Genomic DNA, 16930 nt, shown 5'->3' on the forward strand with positions numbered 1-16930 from the left:
CCCAGTCCCACAGAGTCTGCCCACAGAAGTTTCCCTGCTGCTTTGCAATGCACCGTATCACTGAGCAGCTGCTCTCTGTCCCTCTGGCTGCCATCTCTTCCCCTATTCTGTTCTATGGATGGTTTGTGCTCTGACTCAGAAATGCAGACAGCGGCATCCACAGATTCCCTGAAATGCATCCCAGACTGTCTTCCATCCTTGGAATTCAGAAACAAATTAGAGCCACATTGAAAAATGAACATGTCAGGTGTCCAGGTCTTTCTGTCATGTGGAGTTGTATGGTCCTCATCCAAGACTGCTGTACTGCTGGCTTCTCTCTCTAGCACAGATGCCCAATCAAGCAATCAGTGAACACTTACTAAGTGGCTGTGTGCTGAGTTCTGTTCTAGGTGCTCAAGACATAAATCCAAAACATGAAATAGTCCTTGCCCTCAAGATGGTCACATTCTACTGGGTGGTACAACATGTTCACAGATAAATATCAGGAGGTATACAAAAATAACAGCAAAGTAGCTTGGGGGAGTTGGGAATGAAAACATGGGATCAAGAAAAGCCTTTTGAAAGACATTGTCTGAGTAATTAAGCCTTGAAGGCAATTAGTCCCAAGGGAAAGAAGGAAAGCATAAACCTCTTCCACAATATCTCCAAGAAGTCATTTTAGGTCTTGGAATGAATAATTCCAATGATGATAGACCCATTATTTGCTTTTTTATCTTTAATTATAATTTTACTTATTTTTTTCAATTATCAAACATTACTATTTTTTAAGTTCCCACTTTATATTGTATTACTCAGTTCTTTACCTACAACCCACATTAAAAAAAAAAAGTATGTCTGTGAATTATGTGAGTTATAAATCATATGAGATCTTATAAAGATTTTTTTGAATTTGAAAATGTTTCCCTCTGAAGAATTAGGGGAAGGAAAGAACAAACTGGGACAGCATGTGGCTAGAGTACCAGGTAGCTTAGAAACAGGAAGACCTGAGTTCAAATCCAACCTCAAGTACTAACGTGTGACCCTGGGTAAAGTAACAACTTTGTTTGCCTCAATTTCCTCGTCTGTAAAATGAGTTAAAGACAGAAATGGCAAACCATTCCAGTATCTTTGCCAAGAAAGCTCCAAATAGGGATCATGAAGAGTAATATATAACTGAAACAACTAAATAACCAAAAAGGACTAGCTGGTTAAAATAAAAACCACTTTGTCACAGATTCATATTACTTTAAAATCATTCCAATGGTATGCTTTATGAGGTAATAAATGATATGTAATTAATGATTATCTGATTTAATACTTGGATTTTACCAAATGAGAAATAAAGTCCCAAAGAAAATAGATAGCTAAAATTTAAAGTGTAAATCATTTTAAATAATTTTGCCCATTTGAACTTCACATGAACTTAGTGAAGTAGTTACTTCAGATGTGATTATGATAATTTTAGTGATGGTAAAACTGATGTTCATAAAGAATGAAGGACTTGCCTACATTCATAAAGGTGGCCTTCCAACTCAGATCTTTCCTCACACCAAGTCTATACTTCTTTCAATAATACTATGCCCAAGAATGCGTGTCTAAATAACATGAAAGTTAAAATTCAAACTCAGTGCATCGGACTCCAAGTTCAGCATTTTTTTTGCCAAATCGGTTTTCAGAGACAATCTCTATGCTCCTTTGTCTCTTAGTAGTTGATCGAGCTCTCCTTTTTCCTGGGATGCTTAGTTCCTTACCCTATTCTTCAATATCCCTCTCCTTGAATCATGGCCTCTCTGTTCCAAATCCCACTCTGATATGCTCACTCTTTTCCCCCAGTGCTGCCTCTGTTCATCCTTGGGAACTTGACCCAAGATCACATTCTCTACTGTTGCTTCCAGGGAAGAAGCTCCTCCTCTGGATAATTCCTCAGAATGGCATTCTTCTATTGTGCCTAACACCTTTTGATTCAACCACATTTCCTTCCACAGTAGGTACTGGTGCTAACTCTAAGCTGTTCTCATTTTTACACGATGAATAAGCATTAGACAGATGGCTCCAGAGAATAGTCTTCTTTAACATAGTGTAATTAGAAAGTGTGGCAACAACTCAGCTATTTCCAGACTCTGGGTTAAGATGGCTACAATTAACAGATAATAAGTGGAACACTGCTCACTAGATTTTATTTGGATTTCGAAAACTGTAGACTAAATTGCCTCTCAGGTCTAGACGGCCAGTGCTGTGCATATTTTAAATGGTATTACAGATCAAGAAGGGGCAGGGCAGCACTTAGAATGATTTTCTGCTCAAGATGAGAGCATTAAATAGGTACCAAGTTTGTGTTAGTAAAGCTGTATTAGTTAAGGAGCCCCTCCTCCAAGCCTTCTGCTCCTTTCAAAGCTAGAGCAGGCTAGCTCACATTCTTACCATCTGCCCCCGATCTAATATAAATGGAAATCTCAGAAATGCCATGTTGTCGCTCTTATTTGTATATTTTGTTATCCCATCAATGCCTGTTGTTATCCCACCAATGCCAAATTACTTTCAGGTAGACAAAAGCATACTGGGTAGTCAAATGGCAAAGCATACATACATTCATGAAAAGAGTAAAGTGGATATAAGAATATCCAATTAATATATATTGGCCAACATGGAAAATCTAAGCCTCCAAAGCTCAAACACATTTTCCCCACTAAGCCAATTTCCTTCATTGTCTTTGGGGAATTTTGTTGTAATCATTTCATATTAATTTTGGAAGGCAATCTGGGAAAGTGGGGAAAGAGCCAACTTTTGAGTAAAGAAGACTTGGATTCAAGTCTTACAAGCTTCATATACTAACCATGCACAAATTACTTAACCTCATAGTGGCAGGCAACTCCTTAATATTATAAGTTATAGATGAGCTGACAACTATCTGAAAAGGAGGAGCTTTTATACAAGAATTTCCCTAAAAGGAAATGACAGATTTGGAATAAAACAAACAAATGGACATACAAAACACAGCATTTTAATTTGAATCACATTTTGCTAAACACATATTTTAAACAAGCCAAAAGGAAACATTGGCAAGTGATGAGTTAATAACATATTTGGAGCCTGGTATTGTGAGGCTATTGACAAAGTGATACACAAATACTAAGAACTGATTGGCTCAAATACTCACTTCATGAAAACTATGACAAACACAAGTTTAAGGCAAACAGGAGAACAGAAATATGGAAATAGGAACAACAGGGATATATATTTTCAAATTACAGTAAAGCTTACTTCAATAAATAGGCATCATAATGTAGTAGAAAGAGGCCAGAATTGAGAATCTGAAGATTAAGTCTTCAAGCAGAGTAGGACTGACCATGTTGTTAAAGAGAGGATATTTTTTCAAGCATAGATCAGACTTGAATCACGATGGACTCTGAGAGTCATTCCACCTCTGAGACTCCATGATTCAGTGATTCTGGCTCTACTCCTAAGTGTCATAAACTAGCTCTGTGACCTTTGGGGATTTTTTTTACCTCTCTAGACTTAGAAGTTAATTGGATTAGAAGACCTGTAAAATCCAATTCTCAAGATCCTTTCTGTTATGATAGAAAAAGCATCATAGTGAGAATAGGGAGATCTGGGATCCGAGTATAAACTTGGCCTCTCATTAGAAATGTGACCTGAAACACTTCACCTAACTCCTCTGAGGTGTGGTTTCTTCATCATTAAAATGAGAAGATTTAATTTCTAGGTCACATAACCAATGAGATGGCAGATTAGCTACTTTCTCCAGACTACTTTCATTCTCTAATCATTCAAAAAGAGGAATTATATACCAGATGTAGAGTATCTCTAGCTGAATCCAAAGGATAAAGAAGAGGGAACTGAATGATGGTACAATGTAAGATCCTTATGAATTCATTAATGCTGGATTACTGTATTTCTTAAAGTAATAGTTCAGAATCCCTTCCCTACTGGGTTTCTGCTATCACAGAAAAAGATACAACTTAAATGCCTATGTCTATGATAGATTTAAGGGTATCTGCCTCTCCCCAGTTGTAGAGGAATATGTCAACATATCCCCTTTCTCCATCTTCTATCCTATAATAAGCAAGCTTGTCTGACAGGGAAGAAGAAGGGTAAGGTAGTGAGCTGAAAAGTGGTCCCTTCTGACTGGGGTTTGACCTAAAGTTAAGAATCACCATGATTAAGGTGGAAGCATCCTTCCTGCTGTACTTTCACACTGCAAAGAAGGGCATATATTTTGCCCTAGCCAAAAATGAAAAATCTTCTGCTGATGGAAATGAATTTATCCAACTTTTCTGGAAAGCAATTTAGGACTGTGTTAAGAAAATGGTCGCAATGGACATACTCCATGGCCCAGAGATTCTATTGTGTTTTTGTTTTTGTTTGCTTGTTTGTTTGGGGTTTTTTGCTGAAGTAGTGAGCCCAGGGTCACACAGCTAGGAAGTGTTAAGTATTTGAGGCTAAAGTTGAATTTAGGTCCTTCTGACTTCAGGACTGGTGCTCTAAGCACTATACTATCCAGCTGCCTCCAGAGAATCTATTGTTAGGTATGTACTATAAGGAGAAAAATATTTTTTAAATGATAAAAGTCCCATATGTACAACAAATATTTGTAATAGCATTTTCCACAGTAGTAAATAACTGAAAACAAGGTGAGCGCTGACTATTTGGGAAACAATTAAACAAAGTGTGCCACATAAATGCAATGGATATATTACTGCTCTTAAGAAACAGTGAATATACTGAATACAGAGAAGTCTTGGAGAACTGTTATGAAGTGATACAAAGTGAAGTAAGCATAAACAGGGAAGCAATATATATACACACTGTCCAAAACAATGTAAATGGGAGAACCAATAACAGAATAATTGAAATTGAATGCTGTGAAATTAGAATAACCAAAAATAGCTTCAAAGGTGAAAAATACACAAATCATCTCCTTCCTTTATTAGCATTGTAGACTAAAGGTAATCAGTGAAAGTTACAAAGAGAAAGTGGAATTTGAGCTGAAATTTAAAGGATGGAGATATTTCAAAGTAGAGAAGATGGAAAATACATAATCACAATTCCAAAAGCCTGTATTCTTTGTATTCTGCTAATTAGTCAATAGTCAAAAAACCACTATGAATAAGATAAGTAATTGAATTGCTATAAAACTGCTATTACAATCCCTTGAAACCCTAAGATTCTAGGTCAATTATGTGTATATTCATTGGGTTTTATGTCAGCTTTACCTAAGAAATGATACTCTGACCTTGTAAGACAGAAGCAGAACATTTAAAAATGGCTTGTTAGGAGGAGAGAAAGAAGGATGAAAAGGTAAGAAGCACTTATCTTGAAAAGATTTATAGCAGCTTAGAAATAACTTTTCTAAATTGGAGAAAAGAGCATGAAAACCTCTCAATCAAGAATAGGCCACTTTACTTTTAAGAGGATGGAAGATTGATATCCTTACTTAAAATTCCCTAGAATTATTTTGGTTTGATATAGTGTTTTTCCAACATCAATTAGTTTAATTTGGAACTCTAATGATGAAGGATGAAAGTTTATAATTCTAAGTCTAAAGGATTCTGGGTAATAAAACAAAAACTTGAAAGAAATCTGAATTCACTGTGCCAAGAACTTTTAGATTTAAAACTTCAGTGACAATTATCAAGTAAAGCAAAATGAAAAACTAACTGTGAGTGTTGTCCACAAAGGACCTTCATCTCCAAACCAGTCCTCTCCACCTATCCAAATTTCAACTATACCCAAAGGCTCAGATCAAGTCCCCAACATCTCCATAATAGCTTCCCTGACAACTTCAGCCACTAGAGTCTATATCTTTTCTGAATTAATATAGGACTTACTTACGGAACTACATAATTAATAGCCTCTCATATCCACTACTCTATTCCTTAGCCCCCCATTTTCTCAACTAATCATCGAAATATTCTAGTCCATTAAAATCTCTCCCTATTTGATATAGCCATAATATCTGTCACAGAAAACTAGAATTCAGGAGCTGTAAAAGTGCTGATCATGTAATACAACCTGTATATAAAGTAGATATTTGCTGTCTAGTGTCTTGAATTTTATATCGTATTGGACAGAAAACTTCCAATTACAGTTGTAATTACAGAGATCTCAATATATATATATATATATATATATATATATATATATATATATATATATATATTTGATATATCTTAAAATTTTGAAATGCTTCTTTTTATTCAGTCAAAATCTTCTTCCTTGTATTTCTACTATTACTATCTAATTGTTATACCTATGACATGTCCACTCATTCTTCTGTATTAAGAAACAAATCAACTATTTGAAAGACAACTAACCTATTTCCCCCACCAAAGTTAATATGACCATTTTTCAAATGGCTTCATTTCTTTTTTTTTTAAGTTTGATTGGTACTTTAAAAAATCATTCTCACTTCCAATAATGTCTACCTCATCATAAAATTCTCACATAAATATGTTAAGCAAAACAAACAGATCCACTGACCATTCCTGAAAACATACGGCTGGTTTCACATTAGTCTTTCACCAGTGCTACCAAGGAATCTGGGATCAAAAATGTGACCTTGTTTTTAATCCTCTCATAATCTTGGTCATTTTTCTCTAAACATTTTCTTGTGACACTTCAGTTTACTGTACTGTTTCCATGTATTAGATTGTATTGTCAATACAATAAAGAGCAAGGACTGCAACTGATTTAGATTTCTCTTGTAACACCTAGCACATTACTATTCACGTGGTTGACAGTCAGTAAATATTTGTGGAGTGAATAAGTATTTGAGAAGAGGGAAAAAAAAGCTCAAACTTTTTGACAGTTTTAATTGAACTTCCTTTGTAATGAACTGATGCAAATCTGAAATCCTTCCAGGTTTCCTTTCCTTTTCCTGTTAAGTAGAATAGTTTTGGGGATGAAAGCTGTCATGAAAATAAATCTAGTTATTCTCCCTCACATTATCCCCTGTAAATAATTATATTCTCATTGTCATAGACACTCCAGAGTTGGAAGAGACCACCTTACCCAAGCCATACTTGAAAATGTAATCCCCTCTTCAATGTGATTAATGACTTCCTGGGAGAGAAAACCCACTACTTAAAATTGTAAGGATTTTTTTTCCCAAGCTGAATCTGGGGCAACTTCTGACAATTGCTTACAGTTTTGCCCTTTAGGGCCAAGCAGAATAAGGATAATTCATCTTCAATGCTCAAAATTGAAGACCGCTATTGGCTCCCTCCTGAGTCTTCTCTTTCCTGGGCCAAACATCTTTAGGTCTTTCAAATGATTTTCAGTAGTCTCTCGTCTCCTCTTTCAGTGTTCTGTTCACTTGTGGGGACCAACTTCACTTCACTTATATGTCATCTGCTCACATTATAGCATGAGCTTTTTGAACACAAGGACTGTTTCAATGATCTTTTTTGTAGTCTTAGAATTTAACATGATAATGGCACAAATGGCACATAGTAAACGTTTCTTCAATCGTTTTTCATTTATTCATTCACCTTCATATACCTAAGGCCTTCAGGCTGGATGTTTAAGATGTCTCATCTACACCTATCTTCAGAAGCATACCCTTTGCTGTAAATTTTTTTCCACTTTTTTTGCCTATGAAGATATTCTCATCTGCCAGTTAGAAATGAATGCTCTAAAGCTGTTGATTAAGTGATGTTGTATAATTCCTAATACCTTTCCTGAGCCTCTGCGGGCACAGTAAGAAGATGATACAGACAAAAGGGTACAAAGGGATATCTAAGTCTGATCTTACAGATCATCACAATCATCACAATCCTGGGTGTTAGGGACTATTATTATCCCCATTTTACAGTTGAGGAAGTTGAGGCAGACATGAAATTGCTTTCCCAGGGTCATTTAATATCTGAGGCTTAATCTACCTGCCTCTTAGAGATCTTCTAGAACAATCTTACTGCACAGATAAGGAAACTGTACTTTAGCAGGATGAAGTGACTTGCTCTCAGTTATGCAGGAAGTCAGTTAAGTTAGTAGAATGAAAATAATTCTTTGTATGCTAAGAAGGTCTCTGGCTGATTTCTTATCTTTCTAAAACAAACATTAACCAGAGAAACCTAGAGATTACTTATTCCTTCAAAACTGTTTTCACTTATTTTGCTTTGTTTTGTTTTGTTTTTCTTTCTCTGTGTTTGCACATTCATTCTCAAGCTTGGCATCTGAAAGCCTGCACCATTGCACAGGCTCTCTTGAATGTTTCCTTTGGCATTTGCAGATCTTTTTCTAAACACTGTCCATAAGGAGAAATCACCTGTATAGGCAAATGACAGAGAACTTTGAACTGTCCATTCACCTGTACACTATTAATTTTGCAGCGGCCTGCCTTTGTCATTGCTCAGTCCATTAAAAAACCTACTAATATTTAACAATTTTTAAAAAGAGAACCAGTGAAAGAAAGAAATTACAAATGTGTCAAAGAACTTACCAGCCCTATTAAGAAACTCTCTCCAGAAAATTGAAGACACATGTCAAGCCTTCATAAAAACCTTACAAATGGCAAAGAAAAATCTAAGGCAGCAACTCATGCAGAAACTATTTAATCAAAGAATAAAGACAATTATAACATCTGTTAATCTTTTGTGTAGGTTATAATTAGATGCTTCAGAGAAACACCCTTTCAAGGGTGATCTTTTAACATCTGTTATGAGGATCAGCAGCACGGAGAATCTCCTAACACCACTGCTGTGCTTAATTGAGAATATCTTCAGCACAATAGGTTGACAAAGGACTCCTGAAGATTTCAAGAATGATGCAAAAATCAAGACAGGACATCCCCAACTCTAACTCAAATCGTTAATCCAAGAAACTTTTTTTTCAAGCAACCATTATATTTTAAGGCAAGCTACAAGCCACAAGGGATGAAAAATATATATATAAAGAGAGCAGTCTTTGTTGTGAAGCAGCTTACATTCTACTGGGGAGCTACAAAACTTACCCAAATATACTACCAGAAAAATTAAGGAGAGGAAGAATACTGACAGTTGTTCAGGGAAGGCTTCACCAAGGAGTGGGGCACTGTGGTAAGCCTTGGCAAAAGTACAAATGACAGATTTAGAGAAGAAAGGAACCTTAGAAGTCATTGATACTAATTCCTTCATTTTATAGGTGAGGAAAATGAGTGTGATGTTCAAGAAGTTATTTAGTTACTCAATTTGGGGAAAACTATATGACTCTTCTCTTCCTCTTTTAGGTCAGAAATCTACTTCAACTACAGTTGCCATCATCCCTTCTTAAAGGAAAGAAAAAAAATAGGGGGATTGACAGAGAAAGATGAAAGCAAAGGTGGAGGAGAAAGCCAGGTTGAGATCCAAGTAAAAATATCATATCATAGATTTAGAGTTGGAAAATAATTCAGATGATGTCAAATCCGATTCCCTTCATTTTACAGATGAAGAAACTGAGTCCCAGAGAGTTTAAGTACCTTGTTCAAGATCACATAACTAGAAAAATGTGTGAGGGAGATTGAAACATGAAACAAGAGGTCAACCAAATCAAAGAAAGGAAAAGAAGGAAGGTGGATAAGAGAAGCAGACTGAAATTCAACACTGTCATTGATCTCACTTCACCCCACTTCAATCTCTGATTGTACTGCTGATGCCAGAGGCCATCTATATAACAAATTGCAGAATTTTGCATTTTTGCCAAAAGATATGAAGAGAGGACAAAGCTAAGGACATCATATAAACAGATGTAATTGGTGGCAAAATGAAAAACCTCCACATATGGGGATAATATAACAGAAAGCACTCACTACTCAGGATGGGAGGGCAGCTTCCCAAATGGTTAGTTCATGCTAAAGAGATTGGTTTATGCCACAGTTGTAGTGAATCATTGTCATTCTCTGACAAATTCAAGAACTGATTCACAAAGGGATTAAAACTCTCTCTGTCCCAACAACTGGAAACCACATTTCTAGCATTATCAATCCTCAGTTCTCTAAAGCTGTCCCAATGGGTATTGGCACCCCTCAATAGTAACAGATGGCATATCTCCAAAACTTGGACAGCTTCTTTAGTGCCCCCAAGTGAATCCTCATGATGTGATGTAGGATGCAGCTACTCCAGCAAAGGTTATTCTATGATTCAAGGAACTGGTATTTTTCTGGTCCATCTGGGAACAATCAGAGGTTCTTAACCTTTTTTTGTTAAGGTCTGGATCTCTTTGACATTCTAAGGAAGTTTATGGACTCCAGAATAATGTTTTAAATGCAGAGAATAAAAATGCATAGAATTACAAATGAAACCGATTATATTTAAATATTGTTTTAAGATAAATTGATAGAACTGAAATTAAGAGCCCTTTGTCTAAATGGTCAACTACTATTTTGTGTTCTAAATGTCTTTCCCAGTGCACTTCTTCTCTCAACCTTTTTTATAAAAAGATTATTTTGTCATTAAATAAAAAAATACATTTCATATTCCCTTCTTTAGTTTCTCTCATTCACTTCATTCCTACAATTCATTCAACAAATATTGATTGAGCTCCTATTTGACAGTCTTCACAAACATGAGCATTTGTACAGCCCTGAAAATAAACAGATTCTCTCTGATTCATGGCTTCCTGAAAACAATGCCAATTACCCTTTTGATATAATTCCATGAAAACTGATACAAAGTTAGTTTTGCAATATTAGTGTTTCGTAGAAGAGAGCATATCCGTGTGTGGAGAGACAGTGTCATACAATGGAGATAGCAGTGTATGGGACCTCAGTTCTGTTCCCAGCTCTATTGATAACTATCTGGAAAAATTTGGGTAAGCTCTTTTACTTCCCTGAATCTCAGTTTCTGTACCTGTGACATGGATAAGTTGACCATGATGATTTCTAAGAGCTTTCCAACTCTCAAGAGAAGGAAAATTCATGTTATATCTCTTACAGCACCAAGGAAAAGAAAACAAATTTCTTGTTAGAAAGGGGCTTTTCTAGAGAAAGTTTTCTTCATTTCCTTTTAATGATTAATCTTTCCCTTTATTGATTATTTTCAACTTATCCTGTAGGTTTGTATATGTATGTAATTACAAATATAGATAAATATAGACCTTATTTGTCAATCAATTTTATGTTGTCTAAACCACTGGACAGACTATGAGGTCCTTGAAAACAGGGGCTGTCTATTGCCTTTCTTTGAATTCTTAGAGCAAGATCTAGTGCAGAGTAGATGCTTAATAAATGTTTATTGACTGAATGGCTCACAAATGAAAGTTAATATAGATGGAGTCAAAGGAGGTTTTTGTTATTATTTATTTATTTTGGTTTCATTTGTTTAAGCTGTTGTGCTAACTGAGGGATAGCATCCTCTTTGCATTTCTTAACTGATAATAAACTACCTAAAAGCTTGGAGTTCAGGGTTCAAGTTAAAATTATTTAATAAATCTTAATGATCAAAAGGTTCCTATTGGGGCCTTGGTTCTTAATCCAGGTTCTTGAGCTGCTTCTAAGAAAACTGAGCGTAGAGAAAAAGTAAGATTTCCAATTTTATCCTATTGGAAGAGGGATAAAGTAAAACTTAGGTTAGGGACTAGGTCTTTTTTTGTTTGTTGATTTGTTTTAATTTCATGACAACTCCTTAGGAATATTAGAAAATGACAACCATTAGGAATTCAATTCACTGGCCCTAGAATTTAAAATGAAGCATAACTCAGTTTAACAAGGCCCTCTGCTGACCATCTCTATAATGACATCTTACAAAGATGAACTCAGATTTTTAAGAGACTTTATTGTAAGTACATATAATAAATAGTAACATATTTGGCATTTTTTTGATTATAGAAACAGGAGGGAAAAACTAGTGAAAAAATGAGAGGGGGTAAGGAAAAAATGTCCTTCAGTATTTGCTTATTTATCTATTCATAAAGTCCCATTACATTATTACTTGCTTTTGTTTTTCTCTGATGAAACTATACCAAGATATCAAGTCATTATACTGAAAGAAAAGTGAATTGCATTTATTATTTTATTTATAGCCAAATCTAGCCTTTAATCCTGATTGTCTTGGGGGAAAAAGGTTAAAAAAAACCCTAAATATTGATGGAGCAACATGAAAGAAATTATGAATGTTATTTATTAGCTTGATATATATCTCCACATTGGTAATTAACTCTAATTAGAGTTAGAGAAAAATTGTACATAGGCATCCAAATTGCAACCGTTGTAATAATATTTAATAATTAACTCTTCCTACTTATGTTGTCTGATGACTGACGAAGAAATGGAATACAAGGCTAACTGCAGAACCTAACAATCTGGAGAAGAATGAATTATTAAAAATCAATTAGACCTATAAAAAGAAAATGATTTGAGGTATATCTTTTGGGCTAATTAAAAAGGGCTAAGGGTTAAACCAATCCTGTATGCTTACACAGAAAGACTATCAGAGTCCCAGCCTAAGAGTAGCATTTTGTGCGCTGGACTAGCATTTCAGGATTAACAGCTCTGCTTTCAACTCCTAATGTTTATCTGCCCTTTTTATTATCCAAGCTGCCATTCACAAGATCCAAATCATTTCCAGCTCATGCAAACAAAATTGGTTTGGGATTTCCCTCTTGAACCAAGCCCAGTGGGCTCACCCAAAGCCATCTAAATTTTACTCAAAGAAATCATTATTACCAAAAAAAAAGTTACTTTCTAGCACGAGAGACTTGTTTTCTTGCCCTGAAAATGTAGATTAATTTATGTAACAACTGGGAAAGAGCTCATGTAATTGAGGCTTCCAAAGCCTACATGATACACTTCATTAGACAAGTATGTATTGGGACATTGTAAATGCTATGGGTAATGTTCTACATATCCTGGAGATTTATTATTTCATCTGTAAAAAAAAGCACATTTGGGAATGCTAAATTCCACAGGAATCAACCTTGTAGATTTAGGGAACCAGAGAAAAATAGGGCTATAAGGTCCCTCACATTCCACTGAATGCCTTGCCACAAACAAACTTAGACTCTTTCCCAATGAACTCTTAAGCCTGATCTTTATATCTACCAATAGAGAAATTCTAGCCCTTTCCCTTGGAAGGCTATTCTAGAGGTTAACCAAACAAGGAACCAATGTTTCCAATTGTTTTCACCTAAATCCCTTGAATCCCTGAACTATAATCTTCTTCTCCTCTGAGCTCTGAGCATTTACAAATGCCTGGACCGGCAATGTAAGTGGACTTACTTGTTCATGTTTATCCATAAACTTCAGCTAATTTACATGAAGTTTCATGTCTGATTTAAGTATCAAAGGAAAGCTTTACTATTCTTTACTATTTAAAGAGAGGTGGGAGAGGTGGAGAACAAATGGACTAGACTTTAGGCATTACTGAAGGATTCAAGAATCTAAATTACTGGCTCAGTGCCAGATAGCTCCTCGAAATTTTAGCTTAATTCTTAGAGGTGAGCCAAGGTCAGATGATTCTGCTGGCATACTGCTGGAATTATGCAAGGGCTGAATCTGGAAATATCAGAGAATCATAAAGAATTGGTACTGAAAGAGACCTTAGCACTCATCTAGTCCAACCATTTTACAGATGAGGAACCTGAGGGCAAGAGAAGTTAAATAAATTTGCTAGGGTCAAATGGCTAGCAGATCTAGGGCTACAACTAAATTTTCATTTTAATTGAGAAACTTTTCTACCTCACAGACAATCTTCTCATACATAAAATCTCTTGTTGTCCAGATACTAAAAATTTGGAGTTTTATTGCATATATCTAGAATTCAACATTGGGAAGTTGCATAGATTCAAACAATTGGCAAACAACAGGCATTTTTAAGTTCCTATTATTGTCCAAGCACAGCAAAAGGAATATACATACACACACTAACACTTCACACACACACACATATATATATATATATATATATATATATATATATATATGTATAAGTATACAAACACATGTACAAATATACAATATAATAGATAGGAAAAGGGAACAAAAATGTAGCTTCTACTGATAGGCAACCCATTGGAAAAAGGGAAGTGGGGGATGTTTTTCTTTTAGATAAACTTTTATGTAAAGAAAACAAGGGGATAGGTGACATAGAACTAAAAATTAGTCAGTTTTGCCACTACAGAAGCTCAGTTTATAAACAATATAAAAATTAGTGTGATAATACATCAGTCTTACTAAAACGCCTTCTTTTGAAGCCATGCCATGGGACTACCTGATAGGTGAGACCACCAAGTAACAAACTCCTTTTGATACTTCAGTAACTAAGACCCCTTGGATGGAGCCCAAAACAAAGCTACCTTATACCCAATGGAATTTTACTCAATAACAAAGAGTGCTATATTGAGGGCTACCAGTGTGAAAGTTTAAGATGCTTGTCATTTGAGTACCTAAAACCATTCATTTGATCATTCTATAACCTATCAGATTTGAATGTAAGAACAAAGTTATCCCAGTGCTTAAGTGAAAATACAGAGGACAAAAACTACATGGCTGTGACTCTATAGGAAGGTCAAAAGTAAAGCTTTCTCCTTGGAGAGGCTGAAGAATACAATGGAAAAAATGTTGGATTTTGGACTTAAAGAATCTGAGTTTGAATCCCAGCTCTAGCACAGATTACCCATGTAGCCTTAGGAAAGGACATCCTTCAACTCTCTGGGGATTTTCTCAACTATAAAATGAAAGGATTGCACTAAATAATCTCCAAGATCCCTCCCCACTTTAAATCTATAATCCCATGACTATGATATAACTAATAAATGTTTTTTGTTTGCTTTTATAAAGGAGAAAATATAGGTTCCATACACCTACCTGACACATTTTTTCCTGAATTTCACATGCAAAAAGAACTTAATTGACAGCCAAAAGAATGAGAATCTAGATAAGACCTGGTCTCTCACTGCTCATCACTAAAATCAGAGAAGTGACTAGATGATCTCAAACTCTTTTTCAGCTCTCAAATTCTGAGATACTGTAAGAGAGAAGGTAGCACGTGAATGCTTTAACTGTTGTGCTGGCTTGACTTAGCAGCTGGGTTCAGGAGCAAGTTTATGTCTTAGGGAATGAGTCATGGAGATAACATGCTGAAGGTAACAGGCGTGAATATTTTTTGCCAGTCTGCAAAGTAAGGTGGGCAGACCTTGGTTACTTTAGTAAGTGACGAGTTGCTGCTGCTGACTGGATTGTTGGGGATAGGGGACAAACACAGTAACCTAGTAAAAGAAGGGGGACACTCTTGCATCTCCATTTAACAGAACTGACAGAATGTCAATCCAAACAAATTACATGAGAACACTCTTGTCAAAGAGCTATGGTATTCTTTTAATAATAAACACTCCTTAGCTGGCTGACACACACCTTCCCACTCTCTCTGTGAATCAGGTCACCTTGGATGGGGGGTGGGGTTGGACAAAATGAAGGCATGTTTAAGAAAAAAGAAAATCTTAGCCCATGTGAATTTCACTTCTAAACTGTGCAACTTTTCAGAGGCAGAAATAACAGCAAGCTAATCCAGAGGATGAAAAGGAACATTTGAAATTACTCTAGAAGCCAGGGAGGAAGGGGGAGGGGGGGAAGCAACAATTCAGTTCTTACAGGAATGGTTTCCATTTCAAGACATTATTTATATCCTACCAGAAATTCCCTGAGTTCATGAGGGCGAAAAACAACATCAGCAACAACCAATATAGATCACTGGATGGTTTATCATAGCAAAACTGTCTTATGAAGGGACTCTTTCCAAAACGGAGCAACTCACTCACAAAGACCCAAGTTAAAAGGAATAGAGTAACTAAAAGATCATCTTCCCTTTTTTTTTTCTAGTTATACTTAGAGGTCAATCTAATAATCTTTTGGAGTGGGTTCCTCTCCTCCCCTCCATGCCATCTTCTTGATCACTGACATGGGAAACATAGCTATTTGCCATCCCATTAGCATGTGCTCTCTGTTGTGCCAGTTAAAAGAGACAATGAGGTTTCCACACCTAAATCCCGTTCAACTTTAACGCTGTAATTACTCAGAACAACTGCATACTTGCTGTGGCAGCCGGAGAAAGCTTGGAGAAATTCGCTAACCTAATCATATCACTTTAAAAGGAAAGCAAGCTGTACAAATAAGATAAACTGTAAGGACAGAAGTTGGGGATGGGGGGGGGGGAGGTGAAGAGAGAGAAAAAAATCTTACTTGTAGTTAGTTCTTCAGTCAACACATGTCACAATCCTGAAGATATTAGAATTACTCTCATCAGCTTAAAAATCCTCCCGAGTTTATCCTCTGTTTATTTGTGAAACTTTAAGAGTCTGTGGTTATAGCTGAGCAGAATGAGTTCCCCAGAACATCCAAAGCACCCACAAAGTTCTCCAGAATCTGTACAGCAAGTTTCCTGAGAGTTAGTTCCTTCTGCTCTTCTGTAGTTGTTCCGTACTTGTAAATACAAGCTCTGTGGACAAAGTCCCAAATGACATCACTGGCAGCTGCATATTGTTGAGTCTTTATTAACTGACTGTCAAAAAGAAAGAGGGGAGAGGGAGAGAGAAATAGAGAGAGGAGGAGGAGAAGGGGGAGAGAGAGAGAGAGAGAGAGAGAGAGAGAGAGAGAGAGAGAGAGAGAGAGAGAGAGAGAGAGAGAGACAGAAGAACAACTCACATGTATCTTTTCTGCAGCCCCAAAACCGGCAACATGGTGTGGATTCCAGTTATACATATGTAAATAATTCTATTGATTCTTTTCTTAGGTCAGACCCATTTTCATGAGAAAGAAAAGGATAATTGCCTCCTCCAATTTACAAGCTATAAGCCCAGGACTGAGAAAGAAAAGTTTGAAAGACTAAGCAACAATCTGACAACTTTTTTCCCTACATATTTCTGACATTTTATTTCTTTAAAAAATGAACATTTACAAATTCAAGAATTTCTTTTTGTTATTTGCATAGATACACCCCACATACTTCAAGTGGATAAATTAGAATTTATGATCTATCTGTGT

General features: G+C 36.0%; 1 long non-coding RNA gene across 1 annotated transcript in view; it reads right to left on the reverse strand.

The window, feature by feature from the left end:
• The window catches only part of LOC116422978, a 34706-nt gene extending 18244 nt beyond the window's left edge, over positions 1-16462 (reverse strand). Inside the window, exon 1 of the long non-coding RNA XR_004233467.1 lies at positions 16130-16462. This is a non-coding gene — a long non-coding RNA (uncharacterized LOC116422978). The remainder of the gene's footprint in view (positions 1-16129) is intronic.
• Between the last annotated feature and the right edge of the window lie 468 nt (positions 16463-16930).

Source organism: Sarcophilus harrisii, chromosome 3 (assembly GCF_902635505.1).
Source record: "Sarcophilus harrisii chromosome 3, mSarHar1.11, whole genome shotgun sequence".
NCBI lineage: Eukaryota > Metazoa > Chordata > Mammalia > Dasyuromorphia > Dasyuridae > Sarcophilus > Sarcophilus harrisii.